Here is a 23,166-nt window from a genome sequence, read left to right as displayed (position 1 = left end):
AGTCACGTCAGGTAGATTTCCATCGACAATGATGGTGAAGACAACAATTCCCATGATCCCACGCTGCTTCAAAACACGACTGAACTAGGACTTTTGTTATTGTACTGATTGAGAGACCCCCAGTGGCCCACAGTTACATTTTGTAATAAATATTAAATAATGTATTAATGCTTCATAGACTTAATCCACTTATAAGAACAATGTTTGGATTCCTGTCCAGTAAATGTAATGTGAGATATGTGGAAGATGTAACTGCAGCTACACACAGTTGAACTCTGGGTTTTCCTCCTCCTCTGCTGTAGATTCCCAGGTTCGGTGATGCTGACGCCGTTTACACAAAACACAAGTTTCACTTTGACCTTGTCCTGTGCCACAGACAGGAGGGTGGCGCTCCTGAACAGTATTCAGGCTCTGTTCCCAGTGTCCATGGCAGCCGTTAAGAAGCAAACAGAGAGGAAATCATCGCTGCTGAACGAGTCAGGGGCGGAGACGTTACATAAAGATGGGCCACATGAGCGCTCCCTAAAAGTGAAGCCAAAGCAACTGGCTCGCCCCCTGGTGGCTGGCTGCAGTGTAGGTCAACATCAAACCACCTACATGTTAAAGAATAGGATAAGTAAGCATCAGATTATTTTTTTCTGAGATATTGTCTCTGACTGCACTACTGCCCAAGGACTTTGGAGAAGTGCCTTCAACCTTATATACAGTATATAGTCATGACTTGTAAAGTGAGGGTTTCCCCACAAATCAAATTATGTGTATACAAAGGTGAGAGTTTAAAACAATATGTGTGTGCAGGAGTGTAAACGTTTCCTACGCGACACTCATATAGTCACAAGCAGCTCTTTCTCTTCCTGCAGGTCATTCATGGGAAATGTCACAGTGTCCCAAATTCAAACCATCTCTTCAAGTGATTGTTTATCCCTCCAACCAGATTTCACACCACCAAGGCCTATTCATAATGTTTTACAGAGAAAAGGGCTAAAGGAAGACCTAGCAGCAAAATATTATTCTTATCAAACATTAAAACGACACAATAAGTTTGCTTCAAATGATGTGTATGAGTCATAAATAGCATCTACTTTTTACTAATAGATCTTATTTTGAAGTAAGGGCCACAGATGCAAAACCTTTAGCTCAGCACCATAAAACTAATGAGACGATCTGGCTTTAGGGGTTTGGGAATAAATTGTGTCTTTTATGAGGATTAAATTATGCTATTTAATATTATCTTTGCCGAGACAAGAACATATATATTTGAATTAAAAATGTAATCATTCGTGCATTTATAGACCAGCAAACACACATCATCCTGCATCAACACAGGATTCCATGTTCTGTCAGTGAAATGCAGCACTGGGGTGAAACAAGCTGCTAACAAGCAGTGAAAGGAATGAGTAACCATCTGACGGAGCAAGACGATTTACAGACTTCAGCACAGGGGTCAATTACCACAGACACACACACACACACACACACACACACACACACACACACATACGCAAAGACACACTCACATACGCACACACACACACACACACACACACACACAAAAGAGCACTACTTCTTCACTTATTGATGAGATGGTTTTCTTGAGCTCGGGGGGGCTGTTCCCAGCGAGCTGATGTGTACAGGAGCTGATTAGAGCGAAGATTTACGAGTGACCGTGAGTAACCACTCAAAGAGCTTCGCTGGGTCGACCTGAGAGGAGGGACGCTAGGAATGCACAGCGAAAAGACAAATGGGTTAAGCGAGGTAAAGCGGGACCGAGGAAACGAGGTGAGTGGGGGTGGGGGACAAAAGAGCATTGGGCTGCTCCCGCACAGTCTTCACTGTGAAGCTAATTGTCTCGGGCCAAAGCAGACCTGAGACCTGCCAACTGCGCTCGTCGCTCTCTGCTCGGTCAGGGCCGAGTCTGTCCCTGTGCAGATGAGGAGCAGAAGGTAAATCACAGCCCCCACAGCCCCCCCCCCCCCCCCCCCCGAGGATGTAACACGATGCAACAACATTAATGAGTGACTGATTAACAGCTGTCCCAATAAAAGCGTCTCTTTCTTTGCACCTGACATTTCACTTCAAACATGCTAATAATTCAACTTCCACCCCTGTAGCTAGCGTGAAATTGGCACTTAGGGCCTCATGAGTCGTGGACTTCTATTTGGGGGTGTGGCAGTGAGTCAATCAATTAGCAGCACACTTGACTTCCTGCAGAAATTAATTTGCATTGTTTAATGAAATGTGGCTTTCGCCCTGCGGCGGTGGGCGGTTTCAAATCTGAGTGATGCTACCGTTGACTCCCGGATCGGAGATCTGTGTTGCTGCGTCCAACGGCAGCAGCTCCACACACACACACACACACACACACACACACACACACACACACACACACACACACACACACACAGACACACAAAAACAAACACGCTGCCAGGACGGAGAGCACTCAGAGGCCAAATGCCACCGCCAGACGCAGTTGAACTTGTTTACTCCAGATAAGTAGAGACATCGTTGCCATCACAGTGACTGAACGCTGAGCAGATGATCTTGGCTGAGCTTGTGTGGAGGAAAGAGCGGGGACGTCTGCAACACACAGGCATGCACACACGCCGGAGTGCACGCACACGCACACACACAGAGCAACTCCTTATTCTAATTAATGTTTCATTTGAGTTAAGCTGTTGACATGAATCCTTGATAATCTGCGACTGAGTCTCCCTGTTGACATGAATAATTCAGTTAAAACTGATGTTCTTGTCCACCTGTGGTGTGTGGTCTGCAGAGGGAGCAGTCGGCTGCCAGCCCCCCACCCGCAGTTTCACTCCATCCCCTCTTGATACTGACTACATGTTTTATGGCTCCGTGCAGCCGAGGCAAGAGGCAGTACATTTTGGGGTTGTCCATCTTGTCAGTCTTGAACGCCTTGAAGCAGCGTCTTCAAATTTATTACAGAGGCTCACTCTGCCTCAAGGATGAACCGATCAGATTTGGACAATCAAAGGTCAAATGGTCAAATTGTCAAAGGTCAAAAGGTCAAAAGGTCAAGGCAACTTATAGAAAATCGTAGTTCTTTGGCCACAATTAGAAAATAATCATGTATTTATAACATAATAGGATAAAATGATGAAGTGAATACATTTTGTGTATTCCCGACCTGTAATCTCGGAAAAGACTCACAGGTCAAAAAGTCTAATTCCTATTCCTTCTTCATCTTTAGTACATCGAAATCGGTTCAGTTTAAATACAAACTGCAGTTTATAATTATTTTCATACATTTAATAAGCTTCTTTTTTTCTTTTTTTTTATAGAAGATAACCTAAGAATAATTTTTTACTGTTTAAATGAACCTCCTAATCCTGTGTTTGTCTCGGTGCAGTTGGCCATAAAGTGAAAGAAGTTCAATGTTTGCTTGTTGAAGAGCAAGCTGCAGTCTCTTAGTATATGAGATATGCAGTTTTTAATTATCAGGTTGGAACTCAACTTTAATGGGATTAAGTCGAATCTGGAAGAATTTTGTTGGCCTGAAACATTTGGCTACTTACCCCAAAACGAACATCTCTGTACAAACCTCTTTTTCTATTTATAAGAGTAATTTGTTTGCTGCCTTCAGCTGGTTCGGGTTAAGCACCAGGCTCAAGGATACGCTCATGGGACATCCAATCACAAAAACATAGGGCTGTGTTGGCGGACACTGACCCTGACACTGTTTATTCTGAGCAATCCACAGGACATCGTTCATATTTATTTCTGGCCATGAATGAACCGGGGACAAGGATCTCTCAAGATATTATAACGGGTAGTAAGTCAGTCCTTTGTGAAGCATTCATCAGCCATCACGTACTTGCACCATGGACACTGTTGCTCCGCCACCACTGCACTCGCCTTAAGGAGCGAACAGTCAGGATGCAGCGGCCAAGGTTTATCAGACAACGGTACAGAGTTCAGCCTGAATTCAACCACAGAATAGCACAGGCTCTGGACAAAGATGTTGGTGTAAATAACAGATTTATAGGATACAGTGGTGAGGCATAAATCGGGAACAGTGAGTGGGAGCAGCTCGACTTAAATATCTCCTTTGCTTCTGTAAGATTTCTGAGTTCAGGTTGAATCCCAGAGAAGAGGCTAAATTAACTAAACCACTTAATATATTTCGTCAATTTTGAGTTTAGCAACTGCACTGCTCAAGTACTTTATGATTTATAAACCCTATCTCCATAAGACAGGCGCCTTATTGGGAAAAATCCCTCCAATGTTCATCCATGTGGAGAAACTGAGAGGGCACGAGGAGCCGTCCAGCTGGTCAGGTTTGTGGCTTGACACTGAAACGCATTCAAGGGTAAAAAGGATTAAACTGTTTAAATGATTAAAATGAAGATGGTATCATTCATATTTCCTATTATCTCGTTGGAAAGCTACACCATGTTATAGGATCTTCAGGTCAAGTATGAGTATTAATAGGATAAACCAGTCCTCCAAATTTGTTGTGATAAGATTTATATTCATTGCCTAGATTATGGCCACAAGCATTGATTTTCATGTATCAGTAATTTATGTGGTTGTAATTTAGTTTTATGCAAACAGGGCACCAAGAGGCCTCTGGGCTGTTGTGTATTATAAATCAACAAATGAAGAAGACTGAATTATGTTTGATTTAAAGCATCGTACCAAATGTCACGGCTTAGAGGAGACACCTGAATAGAACGGAGCCGGTGTTCATTTCAAGTAACAGCCGCCCTTTTCCTACGACGACAGTTCAAATGTCTGCGGCTTTTTCTCCTGTTATTAGATCCATGACAGACGCCCATGCAGGCCTCGTCTTTTATGTCGATGTCATCTCCACGTGAGCCGTGGATTCCACAGTTGTTTTGTTTGGTGCTTATGGATCAAAACACGCCGGAGACCAGGGGGAAGATAAGGAAGCAAGTCAACGCAAAGCTGCCAACATTAAGAATTGATTCGCAGCCGCAGCCAATTTCGGCAGATGGCGAGTGAATGTAAACGGAACCGGGAGCAATCACATTTTCCACAAAGCACTTAAAGGCTGTCGCGAAGGGGAGGAAAGAAAGTGAAAAAGGCCTGAGAGGGATGGATGGAGGAGCTGAGAGGGAAACATGCTGAATGACTGGAGAACAAAAAGAGCCCCGTTTGCAGCAATATGTCCTCGCCTACGGTTACACTTGTTCCAATGCAACTTTAATCATCCAATCGGGCTTGTCGTGTCAGCTGACGGGTCTGGTTGTGTACAAAATTGGATTTGGCTCAAACTGACATCGCATATAAAAGCCAGAAATGAAAGAAACCAGGCAAACGTTGTCATCAATACGGTCTCGATGTCTCCCGAAGACGAATGAACAAGCAAAACGATGAAAGAACAGAGAGGGAGAAAATAACATAAGAACACATTTAAATAGGGCCACACAAGAGTTATTGCGATGCCGCGTGGGCATGGTTATATAATGTTGACGGATCAGTATTTTCTTTAGATTCAAACCTTGCCACAGAAGTGCTGGATAAAGAGACGTGTGATTAAGGATTGCCTTAACATGGTGTCGGAGCCGAGAGTATGGATTCCATAAGCCCATTGTAGCCTGAGGAAAACTCGTTCAGGGCCGAGGCGCAGAGCAGTGTGTACAGCAACCTGATGGAGCCTCCCACATCACACTAAGGACCACACAGTGCAGTGCTTACGTTCGCCCACATTAAGGTACAGACAGAGTCAAAGATATTTTTCTTTACGGCTACGTAAAGCTTTTGTGACAAGAACAGATAAAGTAAACACAAGTGTAAGATGGAAATGTTAATCTCTTATAGCTCAGAGTCCAATTATGGAACGACCCATAAGATTTTTACCACACTGATACCAGGGCAGTGGCTACATTAAACACTATATATCAACATCTCCAGTGCTGACCGCAACCAGTTAACAAAACTCGTCAGTCATTCTCATAAATGTATTGTTCCTTAATTGAATCAGATCCGAATCAGAATTATTTTTATTGCCATGTTTATTTGCACATACAGGAAATTGCCTTGGTGTGGTTGGTTTCACAATCAGGAGCAGCCACGGTTTGCAGGAAATGGGCTATCAACAAGGTTACCTAATTTTACTGTAAAGTACAATACATTCAATACTAGGGCAGGAGTGGGAGAGTAAACATTATACAGTCGGGAAATTCCATCCATCTATTATCCATAATGTTTATCCTTTGAGGGTTGCAGGGGGAGCTGGAGCCAATCCCAGCTGACACTGGGTGAGGGGCGAGATACACCAGGGACAGGGCGCCAGCGTTTCTCAGGGCCAAGCAACAGAGATAAACAACCATTCATGTTCCATTCATACCCATGGTCAATGTAGAATCTCCAATTAAAACTAACCCCATTCTGCGTCTCTTTATGTGGAGAAAACCACAGACACAAGGAGAACATACAAACTCCATAAACCAGGATTCAAACCCAAAACCTCCTTCTTCCTGTAGCTCCCATAGTGGTAATACAGAATAGAAAGGAAGAAGTCTGATGTCCTAAATGATTTATCTATCATAAAACAACATTCTAATTATGTATTATTCTGTGAAAATATTAATGAAAATTTTTCTAGTGATAAAAGAAGAAGGATCTGCCCCTGAAAAAAATGTATCAGCGCCACATTTTTTACGTTTTTTCCAAACTCCATCCCTCCTCCATCATTTTGATAGATTTTGCATAATCTTGCCAACAAATAAACCAAAACAGAAACAAAGACACAGTCATAAAGAAGCAATAAAAGGCAGCATGTTCATCAGGTTGTTTGAATCCGATTGATCAGAGGATAGTTTTTCACTGACCACTTTACTAAAGCAACATTAGGGGCTTTTCCTGCACATTAAAACTCCTTTACTGGATTTATGAAAACGAAGTTTCCAAAGGAATGTTTGCAGTAATATAAAGACAAATTTTATTACGTAATTATGATCGCGTGTGTTTTTAAATCCACCGGGACCCAAATCTTAAGGACGACAGCTTTAAGACAAGGGGACAATGAACCAAAAGGAACAAAACCAAAAACCCTTGGGTTAAGTGCTTGAGCAAGTTCACTGACTTGAAGGGGAAGTGTGTAGCTGGAGCCGAGGGGCTGCAACTTCTCTTGAGCTCCCACACCAGGCTGGAGGCCGGAGCAATGATGAGTTCCAGAAACAATCGCCTTGTGCCAGCAGAGGAAGCTGCTGCTGCTGCTGCAGCTGCTGGGGGCATACAACCACTAAGTCATTATCATTCTGAGAACAAACACGTTCGTCATCTGAGTTAAACTTTATGTAAACGGTCTGTCTCGAGGCTTCTTTAGCAGAGAGGCTCCGCTCCCTCCTCTGCTCACTGTGTTCGAGTCTGTCCCGTGCAGCAGAGGCCCGCACCAATAATAAACAGAGAAGAAGAAAAAAATCTGACAGAGCACAGAGCTATTTAAAGTTAGGCCTTAAGCTCCTCTGTCAAGTGAACCCCCTCCACCCCACCCTCCCCTTTCTCCCCTTTGTTTTAGATGTAGAGTCTCAAAGTGTTAGCCTGTGAGGCTATCAGCGAGGCTACACTAGTAGCACGAGAGCATCTGTGCGCCCCTTTGGGCTTTTTCCTTCCCATCACACCATGGTGGGCTGTGGCTCAGATAATCCTGAGGCCTTGTGGCCATGGAAACCCACTCATGTATGAATGTTACTTTGTTTAAACATGACTCCAGGAGAAGAGACAGAGAGGAAAGGACAGGACGGGACTGTCCTGGGAGACATGTCACGTGTCGGTGATGTAACAGGAAAGAACAAAAATAAGCGAAAGGAGTTGCTGCTGTGCCAAAAAACTAATGGAGGCACAAGGAAGCTGACAGGTTGATTCATCAGTCTGTTGGTGATGAAGCATTATTCAGCCTCTGCTTAAGAGTGTAATCAAGTTGATCACAATAAATCACAAATAGAAGTAAACACGAAGTCCCTAAAAAACAATTTTTCGTGGGAAAAATCGAATCAGTGGACGAGCGTTCAATATCTCATCATCTCCTTCAGGGACAATTTAACCCCTGTCTGTTTGGATGAAAGCAGGATGAAGCTTGGTGGATGGATGTGGTGTGGGTCAGGAAAGAACTCACTACATTTTGGTTTGGATCTGGATCAGGCCCATTCCATCACTTTCTTTAACATTGTGAGATCAAATGTTATTATCACTAAACTGTGAAAGAAATCACTGTTCACAGCCTTAATGTGATTAGTTTGCATGATACGGAAGAAAAGTTGACAGAATAGCATGAAATCACTCAAGACAAATTTAGTTCAGTGATTAGTTAAGTCTAATAAATCTGTCTTTTATCCTATAAACTTCTAAAAACTGTATATAACGACTTCCGAAATTCGCTTCAAATTGTTGTTTTATCCAACCATGATAGAAAACCCAAAATTATCATAATTATTTTCATATATGACAAGAAAAGAATCATAACCTCACTAAGAGGCATTTTTGTACATACAACGCTTTTTATACAGTTTCAGGAATATTTTCTCCACCAAGGAGGTTTTGTTTTCATCAATGTCCGTGTGTTTACACAAAAACAACTGCATGGATTAACATGAAACCTGCTGGAAGAATGTGCGCTCAGGGAGAAGTTCCAAAGCACTTTCTTTAACATTGGGAGATTTTGTTAGTTTGTCAACATTTCCACTGTTTTCCTAAGAAATAATTCAAGGATCTACAGGAAAACAGTCATTATGAGAACTGATATTCATGAGTGTGTGAACTTTGGTGCAGTTGAACTGAATATAAGGGAATGTTGGTGACCTTGGTGGAGGTATGTGCTCCACTGAGGGTCATGCTAGTTTTTGTACCCAGTTTGTTTGAAATGAAACTCATAGACATACTTTTTGTTATCACTGGACCATCTGATAAAACATTCGTTTATTATTATTATTATTATTATTATGTAAGAAATGTATTCAGATAGACTTAATCCAGACTCTTCCTGTGAGATATCCTGAAATCCACTCTGGTGATATCCAAGAGTCCAATAAAGCCCCAGTTAAAAGTCGAAGAAACAGGGTTTCCATGACCGTAAACACTGAGAATGACCTGGGAGCATCTTAGTGTCTGGAGGAACATGTTGTATATGGAACAGAGGCTAAAAATAACCCGGGTCTAACTTGTCTCCTTCTAGCTTTTCATGAACCCTAGTAGATGCTCAATTGAGTTAAATCAGTGTCTGAGATGTTTAAAGAGACAAAACTCTAATGATTCATGTGGGGATAAATATCAAGTCCTTGTCTACACAATGCGGATATGTCTTTTGAACATGATCATTTCTCCTCCGTAAAAAAAGAACGACTCAAAACATAACATTATGCACAAACTCACGTGACGTCACCATTTCCCAAAAGATTTGTTCTGCACACGGATACACGGAAACCAAAGTTTCTAAAAATCTCTGTTTACTGACTAAAATGCTGTTTGCGTGTGGACGAGAGGCCAAATCACAGAATAAATATTTAATTTTAAAAAAAAATATCTGCATAAGTGCGAAAATGGTAGAGCTTTCAAAAACAGATTCAAGAAAGGAGCTGGGGTTTACTGTGCGTGTTAAGATGAATAAAACAATGTTGACACTGGAGAAGGTGGAGGTGGCAGAAACGCGCTTTGATAGACAAACAGATTCTTTAACTCACTCCGTGCTGAAAATAAATTAAAGGTACACAAACCTGTGCATTGCTCTGAGCTAGGCTCCGTGGCCCAGTAATGGAGGCCGTGACCTTTCTGAATGTGGCAAATAAGGGGAGGGAGGAGTGGAAGAGGATGGAAGGGCGGAAAACGCTGACACAGCACTGACGAAATGGGAGTAATATGTGCATTTGGTTATTGTTGTGATGAATCATTACTACGCGGGCAACAAAAACGCCCCCGAAAAATGTTTCCTTTCCAGAAACACATTTCGGACATCACGCAATCCTCGCTGTGACCTCGACTACTTCAGGTTTGCTCGGCGCTGCGTGGTCCAGTGTTCCTCACATTTCTGTCTGTGCATACGTGTGTGTGCTAGTCTCTATGTGTGTAAGTCTCTTTATGTGTAAGTCTCTATGTGTGTGTGGGTCCGCCTGCCTCAGTGTGTGGTGGAGTGTGCCAGGCAGGGCAGTGACAGGGTGTCGGCCGCGGTCCCTGAACCTGGCTGCTCTGCTTAGCTACTCCAGTGACAGAGAGCGAGGGGGACGTCGCCCGGCCGTGGCTGCCCCATCTGGGCCAATCAGGCGTGAGCGCTCGTGGCCGGATCAGCGCGTGCCTTCCGCCATGTGCAGTGCTGTGGCACAGATCCCCTTATGGATTCTAATATGTTCTCCACAGTGTCAGCGTTGCTCTGCTGATCACTCGTGAGGGTGTTTTTTGCAGATTATGAAGGTGACTGTGAATCGCTGCAGCCTCCTCCACTGCCCCTATAGATCCTGAGAGTGGAAACAGTCTGTGAACACAACTTTGGCTGCTATATGTTTCAATACAGCTGACACCAGCAGCCTCCCCCAGGATGTTACTCTTACCAGGCTGGAGTCTGTTAAAGTTTTAATATGGTTAATGGCTCTGTTAAACCTGACCTATGACAAAATTGAAATAAATTGTTTCAAACCCTTATTGTTGACATATTCAAAGGAAAACAAAATCTAACCTTGTATCCTCTCTTTGTCACATATAATTTATGTTTATAGAGCATTAATGGCGTTTTGATCTGAAACTTATTTGTTTCCTGGATTATATCATCTGAGTTAATTATCTTTTCCAACAATACAGTGGTGGTATATGAATGTATGTAGGGATTTAGAGTGGGTGGATGGCGAGCACACAAAGCAAAGGACTGTGGGTTTGGGATCCTGATTTACACACAGGGCAAATGGATTTTGTGTAATGTTTGGGAAAGATGGTGGTTTAGCTTAAAGCTATGGTTGGTTAACCAGGAAAAAATGCCAAGAGCAGGCTACAATAGGGCGTCCTATCCCATCAGCCCTCTCATCAGTTTGGGACAGAGGTTACACCAGCCAATCCTTTCATCCGGTCAAAATAAAGTGATTGGTCCTTTTTATTAAAGTCCTGCGAGGGCCATAAACATCTGGTTTCCTCCCCCCACTTAAACTTTTGATGGCCGTCGGAATGTAAAGAGGATTAGAACAAATAAGATGAAAAAGTATTTTAGAAATGTACCAATAGACCTTTAAATACTAATTGTATATTCATCTCGACATCTTAGTCACTTTTTACTTTTTCAATAAAAAACATAAAATCGTGCTGAGTTTGCTACAAGCAGATATCATACTGTAAAAGCTAAATATTTTAGGGAAGACAAATGAAAGCACAACTGTGCCCAACCCTGAAAATAATGCACCCAAATCCAGAGTTCACCGTTCCCCAAGCCATTTGATCACAGTCACGACCCTGCTCTCATTTTAAATAATATAACCGAGAGTTGAGAAGGAATATACGAGTTAGTGAGATAAACCTATAGAGGCACAAACATAAACATAACACAGAAATATACATATTTCTTGTCAAATAGAAGAAATTTGTCTGTAGTAGTATCTCAGTATCTATCTTACAGTTAGGAGCCAGTTCTTTTTTAACAGGTGCTACAGCGATGTGGAAGTCATTGAGACAAAAGACAGGAGACTTGGCGTTTTAAGCCGTTATATCATTTGTCGAGGCTGTGTGAAGATTGATTCTGGGAGAAACTAAAACACACCTAAACTAGTGCTGCCCAAGCCAAATCATCCCTCAAGTCGGTTTGTGTATGTTACAAGTTTAACACACTTAAGGACGACTGACTGCATTATATTACAAACAAGAAGTTTTTTTTTTTTTGGCAATTAACAGAAGTGATGAAAACAATACTGCTGCCATTTCATATGTATCTCCTGATCCTCGATGTGCTCACACAGGAGCTTTTAGTGCATTATCCACAACCCACATGTAAAGAAAAGGTGAGGAGAGGGAAGTCTGAGATGTGCATATCATTCATGTGCTCTAAATAAGTCCTTTAAGAATTCAAACCTCATGACTGGTCCGTGTCCAGTAACAAGAGAACAACAAAGCGATCACTTGACCTCATCCCAGTGAGGAAGTTAACCTGCACCAACAGCACGAGCTGCAGAACACAGACGACAGGAAAACAACAGGTATGAGTCAGAATGTTCCGCCTGACTAAAAGAGAGAGAGGAGGTAAAGTTGTGTCATTGGACCGTGACAGTGAATGAAACGCATCTCTCGGCCTGTCATGTTGTGGCCCCGCCCCCCCCTGGTGACCCCGAGGGAAGTGGCATAAGACCTGTCACCCCGCATCACAGCCCGGGCCCCGACGGCTCAGCTCATATGTAAATGTGTCAGCATGCACAGATTCCTGAGTCCGACATATCAGTTTGAATATGCATGTTCAACACGGACTGGAGCGTAAACATCTCTGTACGTGCACGGCTCAGTGCATCTGTGTGCGTGTGTGTGTGTGTGTGTGTTTGTGTGTGTGTGTGTGTGTGTGTGTGTGTGTGTGTGTGTTTGTGTGTGTGTACTGGCTCACAGTATGTACGTCTGAGGTATGTTGTAGTGACATTCCCGCTGGGAAGGAGCCTCATGACTGTTCTCATTTGCCAGACTGCCCATATCTCTTCATGAGTGGAGGCCACATGGATGTGACATCAGATTTCATCCACACTCAGCGAGGGTCTCCCTCCTTCTCAGAGCCGGGACCAGGATATACTGCTTCTCTCTGTTTCATATCACTGGAAATTATTCAAACCTTTTCAGTTTTTATGGTCTGGGGTCAGTCAAACGTAGAACATTTACTATTTAGGTATCTCTTTGGGCTGGTGATGAAAAATTGTGTTTTATTTTGATTCATGTAAAGATATTATCCCTGCACAATGACAATAATCATTGGTTCAAGCCCTAATATGATAATTCCACATGACAGGGAAAAAAGGCTTGATTTCAAATACAGGATAAAGCATAGAAAACATTATACAGACAATTTATTAAGTAAAACCGGATTTACCTGATTGAAGAGTAAATTTGGTAAACCAACAATTGTTTACATTATCAAATAATTCATTCATTTTTCTGGTCATTATTGGTTGTTAAGCTAATGAAATTGTAAACAAAATGTATCATCGCACCGTCTCTGTGCCCAAAATCATGTTTTTAAATTGCCTCTTACGTCTGAACAACATTTAAAACCCTTGATAATTTACTGAATACCGAAATAAAACTGTAAAAAGTGGCAGATTGTCATATGCTCGTATCTCAAACCAGCAACTTATGAAAAAAAGTTTTGCCTCATAAATATCCTAGAGTTTCATCCGTTATGAAAACTGTTGATGAGTAAATTCCTGTTGACAGGCCAATCAATTCCTCAGCACATTTGTTTGAGAATATGTTGAATAAATGCAATCAACTCTCCTGGGTGCTTATTAAATTACAAGCTTCCGTGTGAGCAAACACAGCACTGAATAAAATCTGAAGTAAACAGTACTGCTGCATCGCAGACTCTGCATATCCATCAGTGGCTGCTGCAGATCCACATGGATGACAGGGGCCGTGGTGGTCAGGATTCAAATTGTCAGACATTTCTTATCAATTTTTTCTTTTTCCTCTTTCAATTAAAGACTCAGAGATGTGCTGTGGCACCGCAGCAACACGTGCAGCGACACAGCTCGAAACATGTTGGCTGTTTGCGAAGGGCCAGGGTCGACCTCAGGGCTCGTTTTCCTGAGGAGTCATCGTGAGTCACCGGGAGCTCGACACAGCCTGCCCACTCTCCTCATCGCTGCCTGATATTCCGAGTTTCACCTGAAACATCAGGCATTGTGGAAACGAAAGCAGGTCGAGCTGCGCTCTGTAAACGGCCACTTAACACCCCCGGTAATCTGTCGCTCAACAGATTCATCCACAGCATGTGATCTGCCTGAGTTCCGGGGGAAACATGGAGGTCAAAAATATCTTCACTAAAATCTGGTTTGAATCGTCACAAACATCTAAAGACACACAGCCTCTCCAAATATTTCCATATCGCTGCAACTGAACAAAACTTAATCATAGTCATTCAAACTATTCTCCAGGAAAATCACAGTTTGCTCATTCCATTAACAGCCCCCCCCCACACACACACACACACACTTCATCCAAATCCATAAATCACATCGACATTGTACTTTCAACAGCGTCAGTGCAGATGAAAGTTCTCCCACCAAATAAGGCACAAATATACACAAACAGGGGAGCCCGACGACTAAACACACACTCTACCACTGTCTACCACTCGAGACTTCCATGACCTCTATCAATTCTAATCACTCTGTAATTACAAAGAGAGCGAGGCACCTTCGCCGTGCTCGCCCTCGCACGTGACGCCGTTTACAGGAACTGGCAGCCAGAAAACGCAGAGCAGGGTACAGGGTGTCAGGCGGAGGGAATCCAGACGGAGTTGGCACGGACAAAGACACCGTTTCCCCCGCGGTGTGCTGCACTCCGAGAATTAAGGCTGGCACTGCTCTCATGTCTGCCGAACAAGATATAAACACAACACCTTGATGTTTCATACTGCACGAAGCCATTTAAAGGAACAAGGCCTCAGTGGTGATGGAGCTCCCATCAGCGCCTCATATTTCATCCACAACTCTTGTGGACTTTTCAGGACGTCAATGTCACAACATGTTGAGCGTCTGAATGCTGCAGCCCCCCCCCCCCCCCCCCCCCCCCGCTCCTCGTGGACGGCAAAAGTGGGTGTGGTTGTTTTTTTTTGTGGGGGGGGGGTAGCTCTTACTGGCCTGGCTTCACATCACACATTCTGAAGGCAGGAGTCTGGGAAAAACAGGAAGTGAATTACTCCAGTTACTCAAAGATATCTGCCTGCAAAGCGTGTAATTGTGATTAAACACATCCCTGCAGACATTTCAGTTTACAATGAAGGGAATTGTAAATGCCTGATTTAATTGCAATCAATTAACATAGAAAACGCATTTAAATGACATTAGAAAGGTTTGTTGCAGACGATATTCTGCTGATGTTGAGTTTAAATGGTGTAAATTAGGCAATTTAACGATTGAAAGTTACTGATGCCTTTTCTGTAATATGTGAGAATTGTGGAGCTGTGACGCTGATGTTTTCTTGGCTGGTTAGAAATCACCATTACAGCTTCAGCATAACGTTTGCTATGAAAGAATTTGAGTCTTTTTTTTATTCCCTATTCCATGTAATTAAATATAACATTAAACCATGATACTGTTTAAATTGTACTTTTGAAAATTCACTGGAAAGTTGCAGGGAAATCTGCTTCGTCTTCAGTTAATCAATCACTTCCACCCAGTGAAACTCTAGGTGGAAGAAAAATATTGATTTTCCGTGTGTGACAAGCAATTTAAAATTCAATAACAGAGAACAGAGCAGAGCAGCTTCCACCTGTTTCCAAAAGCTCCAGGTACGGTTACACCATGAAATTATTGTGATTGATTCTAGCATGGTGAAGATTTGAATTTGCTTTGCATTAGTGGAATGCAACTAAACACATAGATTCAAGTGCTATGGATAAATCTGAATTAATTGCAATTAAGTGTATTCTTATTTTTATTTTACTAGATGATGCATGTACTACAAATAAGATTTATTTACATTTAATCTTTTCCTGCAAACCACATGAATATTTATAGAAATTAAATATGAAGAGCCAACAGATTCAAATTCTTACTATCATACTTTAACTTAAACTCGATCATCGCCGGTAAAATGCTACTTATGCTTTAACAGATCAGTAATCATAATCAAATAGTCAAATATTTGACAGTTCAACCAAGTATGTGGCCGTATTTTGAAATAGGAGTTTTCTTTGATGCTTTGACTTTGTTGAAACACCTGAGGATTTATACTTGTACATGGAGTATTTATCTATTGCAGTATTAGTAATGTATTTAGAGGATCTGAATATATTTCTACATTTCAGGCATTAATCAAATTAAATGTGAAATGAACACAGTTGTTTTGTCAGCGTTTCTATCAGGCTCCAAAGACTGGTGGTCTTTGGAGCCTTTTCTTGGATGGACTCACGTTGGATCCCTCCCAATTGAATAACTCATTTATACATTGTGTTATAAATCAACCCGGCACTCACCTAAAAGGCTGTGAAACATTTTTCATTCTTTTCTAAGATGTCTTCGGATCATTTAATAAACATCAGATTCACAATTTATGACTTATATCTGCCAACTCATGAGGTTTTCGGGGAGCAGTGTTCCCAGCGCTGTGTGATATTACAGTAAAAGAAAGGAGGACAGGAACAGCGCGGTCATGACACTACAGCTCAAGTGATGGGGGCATTTCCTTGCTGCCACACGGAATCTGCTCCTCATCTCTCTCCCGGCGCTGGAGTGCACAGGGGTCGACTTCGCCTCCTCATATTGGTGCAAGTTTCTGCTCCAAGCCAGAGGGAGTGAAATAATGGTTTTGAGGGAGGGGTGGATGGGGGGTGCCGGAGCAGCAGAGATGGACTGCCTCCCAGAAACAATTTCACAAAATAAAAATGTTCAGTAAATCTACAGCTAACGCAAGGCTGTGAAATGTGAAATGCCAAAATCACACTCACTGGATGGAAAACAACGGGCGGATGGAAGTAGATGAGCTTCAACCGGCCGCTTAAATAATACATCCAGAATACATACATACCGCCTATATGCTGGGATGGAAAACAAGCATCACTCACTGGCATCAGAACGTCTTTCAGCCCAAATCCATCACAGTGACTCTACGTGTGTCGAGGATTCTTCCGAGGCACATGGGGGAGAATCTCATTACGGTGGCTCATATTTGAGAGGCTGCCGGTGTGGCTTTGACAAATGCTCCACGCAGGAAAGCAACGTGGCACATTTCAAAGGCGTCCAGGCACAATGCAACGGTTTCTCATCACGGTGAATGATGCCAGGTGCCGGCTGCTCCCGGGTTAACTGCTCTGAGTGGTGGGTGTGTTTCTTTTTGATATATTGACTTCAGAAATGATGAGATAATCACTAAATCAGTGTGTGTGTGTGTGTGTGTGTGTGTGTGTGTGTGTGTGTGTGTGTGTGTGTGTGTGTGTGTGTGTGGCATGTGTGTGTAGGAGCTGCCAAAGCAATACAGTAATTGGCACATTCTGTTGTAGGAGAGGTAAAAGGCTTTTAGAGCCGGAGCATCATGGGTAAAAACACCAGCACCAACATGGTGGTGCAAATTCAATCCAAAGGGTTCAGATGTGCACATATTATAAACGCACATATAACAACTACATCATATATCATAGATAAAGCACATGAATTAGAATTGCTGTATATTCTAAATAACGATTCACGTTTCTCATCCCAATGGAAACCATTCAACTCAATAGATTTATATATGAGCCTGCCTGTTATACATCATTACAGTGCAAACAGGCAAGGCTGTGCAGCAGTTGTGAAATATATTCATTGTTAATTACCCTCATGAGTCAACCAATACAAGTCATAACAAAGTGTGCGTTTGATTTTAACATCTCCTGCAGGATTTCACCCAAACCCAAGAGGAGAATCCCTGCACCGCCCATCTACACCATGTTCCTGGATCTGAGAACAAAAGGCTGTGGAAACCCTGTGGTAAGATATCGAACCAAGATTTTTTTTTCCCAGGCTGAAATTGGATTTGAATTGGAGCTGTTAGGTTTGCACGCGGACTCCTAATTAGCAGCCTAGGCCAATTAAAACGAGATGTTTTTCCTCACAAAAAAAGAATTGAAGTTCATCTGTGGCCGCGCACAGCTTGACCTCGTCCGAAGTGCCACACGGGGACAGATGGGCGAGAATCTGCAGCGAATTACAGAGAAATTAAACGCGGAGACGCCACCGCCGCCTGCGCGTCAGGGGGCCAACCCGTGCGCCCGTGACCCCCCGACACCCCCCCCCCTCAGCAGGGCTCCCATTAGGTGGGAGATCAGCCACATTGGAAGACAAGCACATCACATTACTGGTTACCAATTGACGGGTTCTTACCGCTCTGTGCGAGTCTGTGAAGATGCTTTAAGATGTAAGGAGATCCTGGTGTTTTGGGAGGGAAGGGTTGCTGTGGTCTCGTTGAGGTCCAAACTTGAATCCCGCCGTTGATGATCAGCTCCACTTGTTCGGGAGGAACCAGCGGCGTGTTTCACTGGTGCGTTTTCTTCTTCTTCTTTTGCCTGGTTCGTATCTCAAAGCATCACTACGAGATGCGTGAGCTCTCTTTGTCCAAGCCAGCCGCACGAGCCTGTCTTCGGTGGAGGAGCCTCGATTCCACTATGTGGTCTGCTGCGTAAAACCCGTGCCAAAATTCCAGCGGGCCCGTTCCATTACAGCGACGCGAGACAAAGGTCTGGTCATTTTGGCACAAACTGAGGCTGCTCCGCCGCCAGGAACAGTTCGGGGATTAGAACCAAAGAGCCGGTTGCTCCATGTCTCGTGAGACGGGCCTGAGAATCTGGTCGGAATGTGTCACACGTGCCAGTTCGCTCCGGTTCCGTCCGTCGGGTCCCGCATCTCGGTCTTGCTCGCGGAGGGAGCGGACAGCGGAGTTGCAGATCTGTTGATCACCGGAGGTCCACATGCATCCGGCGGGGGGTCTTTGGGCTCGTATTTATCGGGAGCGGGGATTCCGCGATGTGCCACAAACACACACAGACACACAACCTGACACCGGCTGAGCGGGGGTCTCTGCTGATTGACAGCTGGATCCTCCGACTGGAGCTGTGGCGACCCTCCTTCGCAGGAGGAGCAGGAGGAGCAGGAGAGCAGGATGCTGCGCGTACGCGTATTTGACAGTGCGCGCAGCCGAGTTGACACACACACACACACACACACGCACACACATCTCGGGTACATAAACATCTGCCCTAAAAGAAAAGGGCATCGGAGCCACATTTAAACGAAAGCTTCACTTTAGGTTCGCAGCCTCTATTGCGGAGCCTTAAAGAAATTACCCAGTGGATTCACATAATTATATCATATTGATATGAATGAAATAATCATTGGATTACCTATCAATCCATTACATTCTATATGTACAGCTCATATTCATAAATCACATTTTGCATCACAGGGTTACATCCTTTGTTCTTAACCCTCGACAACAGTAAGGAAAAACTATTACAAAAAAAACTTTCAACAGAGAAAAAATGTGGAAACCTCAGAGTCTCAGCAACAAAATAATAATATTACAACATTCATGAGAAAAGACAGTGTCTAGCATCAATGTTTAAAGTAGCCCAGAGATGAAGGGAGCAGCAATAACACTTGTTATGATGGTGGTATAGCATATGTGAGTCGGCATAATCAGCTGCCACCACAATCCATGGGATTAACTGCCGAGGTGTCGTTTTATTATCATGCTTTTACAGATTTGTATAGAATTACCAAAAAAGGTAGAAACACTTTTATTTTGTGTGTTTGATATTCTGTGAATTCAATGCACCACGTCTTGTTAGCTATATTCAAAAATGTTGGCGTCCCTCACAGAATAAAACCTTGCAGCAGTCAGGAGTTTTTTTTAACTTTGTTATTTATTGCAGCTTTTTAAACACATAAGCAATTTCAAGGGGCTTTCTGCAATGCATGCTGTGAAGTGGGACAAAAAACACATTGTGAAAGAATTCAAATGAAATAATATAGAAACTCAAACGTCATTCAGTACAGGGCCTACCTCAGCCAAGGATTTATTTTTCATCAAGATTCCCTAACCCTGAGAAATTAACAAAAATGTTGAAAAAAAAAACACATCCATTCTCACAATGTGAAAGAAAGAGGGGGAAATAATGCCCTCTGATCTGGATCGACACCAACATTTAAAGGGTTATTCCTTTAGTCACGCTCCAGCGCTTTAGAAAAAATTCATGGAAATCATTTGAGTCAGAGACTAAAATATACCCTCCGTGCCGGAGGTAAAAACACTGACAGTAAAGCCAATGTAGAGTTATAACAGAGCAGATCAGCTTTGGTCTGGTTTGTACCGGTCTAGCGTGTGTGTTTGTGTGTGTGTGTGTGTGTGTGTGTGTGTGTGTGTGTGTGTGTGTGTGTCGGCCCCTCACAGATGCATCATTAGGCCCTCAGTTGTTCAGTTATTAGGTTGCAGAGCCAAGTGCACCTATTACGAGTTTACCCTGTTAGATGGAAACTCACAGTCTGGTGACATATGGCAAAAAGGACCAATTTCACCACGGGGCTTCAAACCATGTTCCGAAGGAAACGACTGCCGCACACGGATCCTTCGGCGGATGATGTCTCTGAGGTGTTTTTTTGAATGGTATACAGCAGCTCAGTGTGTGAGGCTGCACGTCTGGTCTCAATATGTGCTAGGCCTCGAGCACGGGAGAACGTGGCTCATTCGTCCAATTAAAACAGCGAGTTGCTTTGAGTCTGTAGCTTGATTGTTCCAAATCAAGCTACCCCCCCACGCCCCACCCGATACCCCTCCTCTAATCCTGCTGCCCGGGCAAGCACAGCCTCAGTCGGTCTGGGATGGATTCACCTCTGGATCCTCAGTCAGCAGAGTGTGACTCAGTATTGTGGGTCCTTCAGGTGCCCTAGGGTGCAGGAGTCACACAGTCATGTGGTTCTGCGTTTGGTGTGTGTGTGCTCTCAGCTTTGACCTTGCCAGACCTGCTGGACAGTGATGGCGCCCCCCTGTGTTTCTGTAGGACAGGCCGTTCCAAGTAGAAGACATCGGAAATAGGACGTTGTTTGGCAAATAAGAGCAAACATGCTAGGACTCACATTTAAAGGTGATATAGAACTGTACATTATTAATAGGTTATTCAATGACATATATGAATACCAAAAAAACAACTGTTTATGTTTACAGTTAGTTTTTTTACTCAGAGTAGTAACCTATAACTATGAACAGCCTACACATACATGCCCTACCTTGGGCTGGATGTTCTTGGGGGACAGAGGTCTGCCCCCCTAACGTTAATAGAGAGAGACAAGTGTGATTGAGTCGGACACAGGACAGAGCAGAAGAGGTGTGCGTGGAGATGCTGGACAAGATGAAGGAGAGGTAAGAGCCGAAGACAGATTCACTGCAGGAAGAGGTGACTGATGAGGTGCGTGGAGAGCAGATGGAGCTGGAAAAAGAAAAAAAAAGGTGAAAGGCCTGACTTGGAGCGGGGGGTGTGGGTTGCTCCTAATCAGCCTTGCACCAGGACAGAGTCTCGCTCCCGTCTATATTTAGCACAAGAACCACAGATTGTAGCAAGTGCTCCGGGGCCGGGGCTGCGTTTCAGACCGGCAAGAGCTGCTGCCATCCGTCTCAGCGCCCGGGGCCAGGCACGATCCCGGCTCACGCCAGCAGAAGAGAGGAGCCACGGGACCGTGTCGTCTGAGTGCACGTTTACTAGACGCCTTCAAAGCAAAGTGAGAGGATAGAAATCCCTAAAAGCATCTGACTCCTGCTGACATGAGTCGATACCATCACTCTACTTACTGTGGCTCGTTTCCAAGCGGTGCCTTCCTGTTTACAGGAATCTCTCGATCCCTTCATTTCTTCTTCCTCCTCTATGCATTTGAAAAGGGCACAGCATCCCCCATCGCCGTCCACACACGTCGGCTGAAATAAAAAAATGCCTCGTCTCGCTGGACAGGATTGACATTCAGTCCAAATGTCAAAGCAGCACAAGCTCTTTTTTAAACCTCGTGCCAGGGCCCCTCTTACCTTCCCGATCTGCACCACCTCCAGGACTGCCGGGGCCGGAGTTGAGTGATGAGGGACTGAGTCGGTCGGACATAGAAGTCGTCTGCGGCGGTGACGAGACCCACACAACATTCACTCATCTTGAAGTGTAGTTAACCGGCGCTCCACTCAATATCTGTGTCTTAAAGATCAAGTACTTGGGCTTTGAAAGGTGACCGCTGTGGCTCAGTCAGTTCTGGTGGATCCGGCATCTGTGGAAACTTTTCAAACTGCCCACAGGATATTCAGCTGCCTTACAAACAGGAGACTTCAAATTCAAGATCACTTAGGACATGGCGAAACTAGAATGGTATTCAGTAGAGCCCATAGATCTGTCAAGGCCAAACAATCACCTTAAATCTAATCAAGCTGCATCAGTTCCCCAAAATATGCCAGATATTCTTCTTTTCAGATCGATGAGTCATTTCCTGATATAATTGATGACAATGTCAGAAAGCGTTCTGTTTCACAATGTTTAAGAAATTCCCAGATCCTCCCCCTGATGCAGAGTCACACCAAAATTGAATTGGAAACAGATTCCTGCACGGGAATATGCAGAATCTGTAGGCGGGGGACAAGATGTCGGGGCCAGAGGAAAAGACGGTGACCGAATTACATCAGCATTTAATTTATCTGCATTCATATGTACATTTCTCTGCCCCCCCGCCCAAAATGTTGACTTTTAATGAAAGAGTTATGGGACAGTTACATGGAAGTAAATGGTGAGCTACCAGCTCACAAACACAAACATGTTTTAATGGGATTCTCACATGTTTATTCAACAGAATCCCTTTGAAAAATGTTACATAAAAAATGGATACCGGTATATTCAGCAGCTGCAAATGAAAAATGATTCACCTACAACCTGGACACTTGAACTGGTCAAATCACTTCCACACTTTGTGAAATTAGCACAGAGGAGAAAGATCTAATATCCTGCAGGTGACGTCTACAAGGGGTGTTGACCCAATTAGAGCCACTTATTCATACAGAAGGAACCAAGTGTGTCATCAGCCTCAGTTTGAGATTCAAGTGGTTTAAGATGACGGTGCATCCCTGCATTAAATATAGTTTAATACACTTCTTCCTAATCTCGTCTGACACCCCCCCCCCCCCCCCACAGCCCCATCAGATGAGTTTAAAGAAAATCGTCAACAAGACCTCTGTTCTCTTTAAGATCCGGAAATTCTGTTTTGACTCTAGTTTCAGCAGATTTGGTCCCATTAGCACAACTTGTACTTGGAGATATTCACATTTGAACCTTTTATCTGGTGTCTTACTTTGTGCTCTCACTTTTCTTTTGCTTGCTCACTATTTTAGAAAAGTCCAAATGGATTATCTCTGGTTACTAATTATTTAGTAAGTTAAATCTCCTCAACATCTGACAGACATTATGTTCTTATTCTCTTTTTCTCAAACCCCCACTTCGTATTAGAAGGGCCTCCTTTGTTG

General features: G+C 43.5%; 1 protein-coding gene across 1 annotated transcript in view; it reads right to left on the bottom strand.

Moving 5' to 3' along the window:
• Positions 1-18,746, bottom strand: part of gjc1 (gap junction protein gamma 1) — a 48,659-nt gene extending 29,913 nt beyond the window's left edge. The window contains exon 1 of the mRNA XM_062408475.1: positions 18,012-18,746. The gene's annotated coding sequence lies outside the window, so the exon portion shown is untranslated. The remainder of the gene's footprint in view (positions 1-18,011) is intronic.
• Between the last annotated feature and the right edge of the window lie 4,420 nt (positions 18,747-23,166).

Source organism: Platichthys flesus, chromosome 16, assembly GCF_949316205.1.
Source record: "Platichthys flesus chromosome 16, fPlaFle2.1, whole genome shotgun sequence".
Lineage (NCBI taxonomy): Eukaryota > Metazoa > Chordata > Actinopteri > Pleuronectiformes > Pleuronectidae > Platichthys > Platichthys flesus.
The sequence above is the reverse complement of the archived record's forward strand: the minus strand, read 5'-3'. Positions and strand labels throughout refer to the sequence as shown.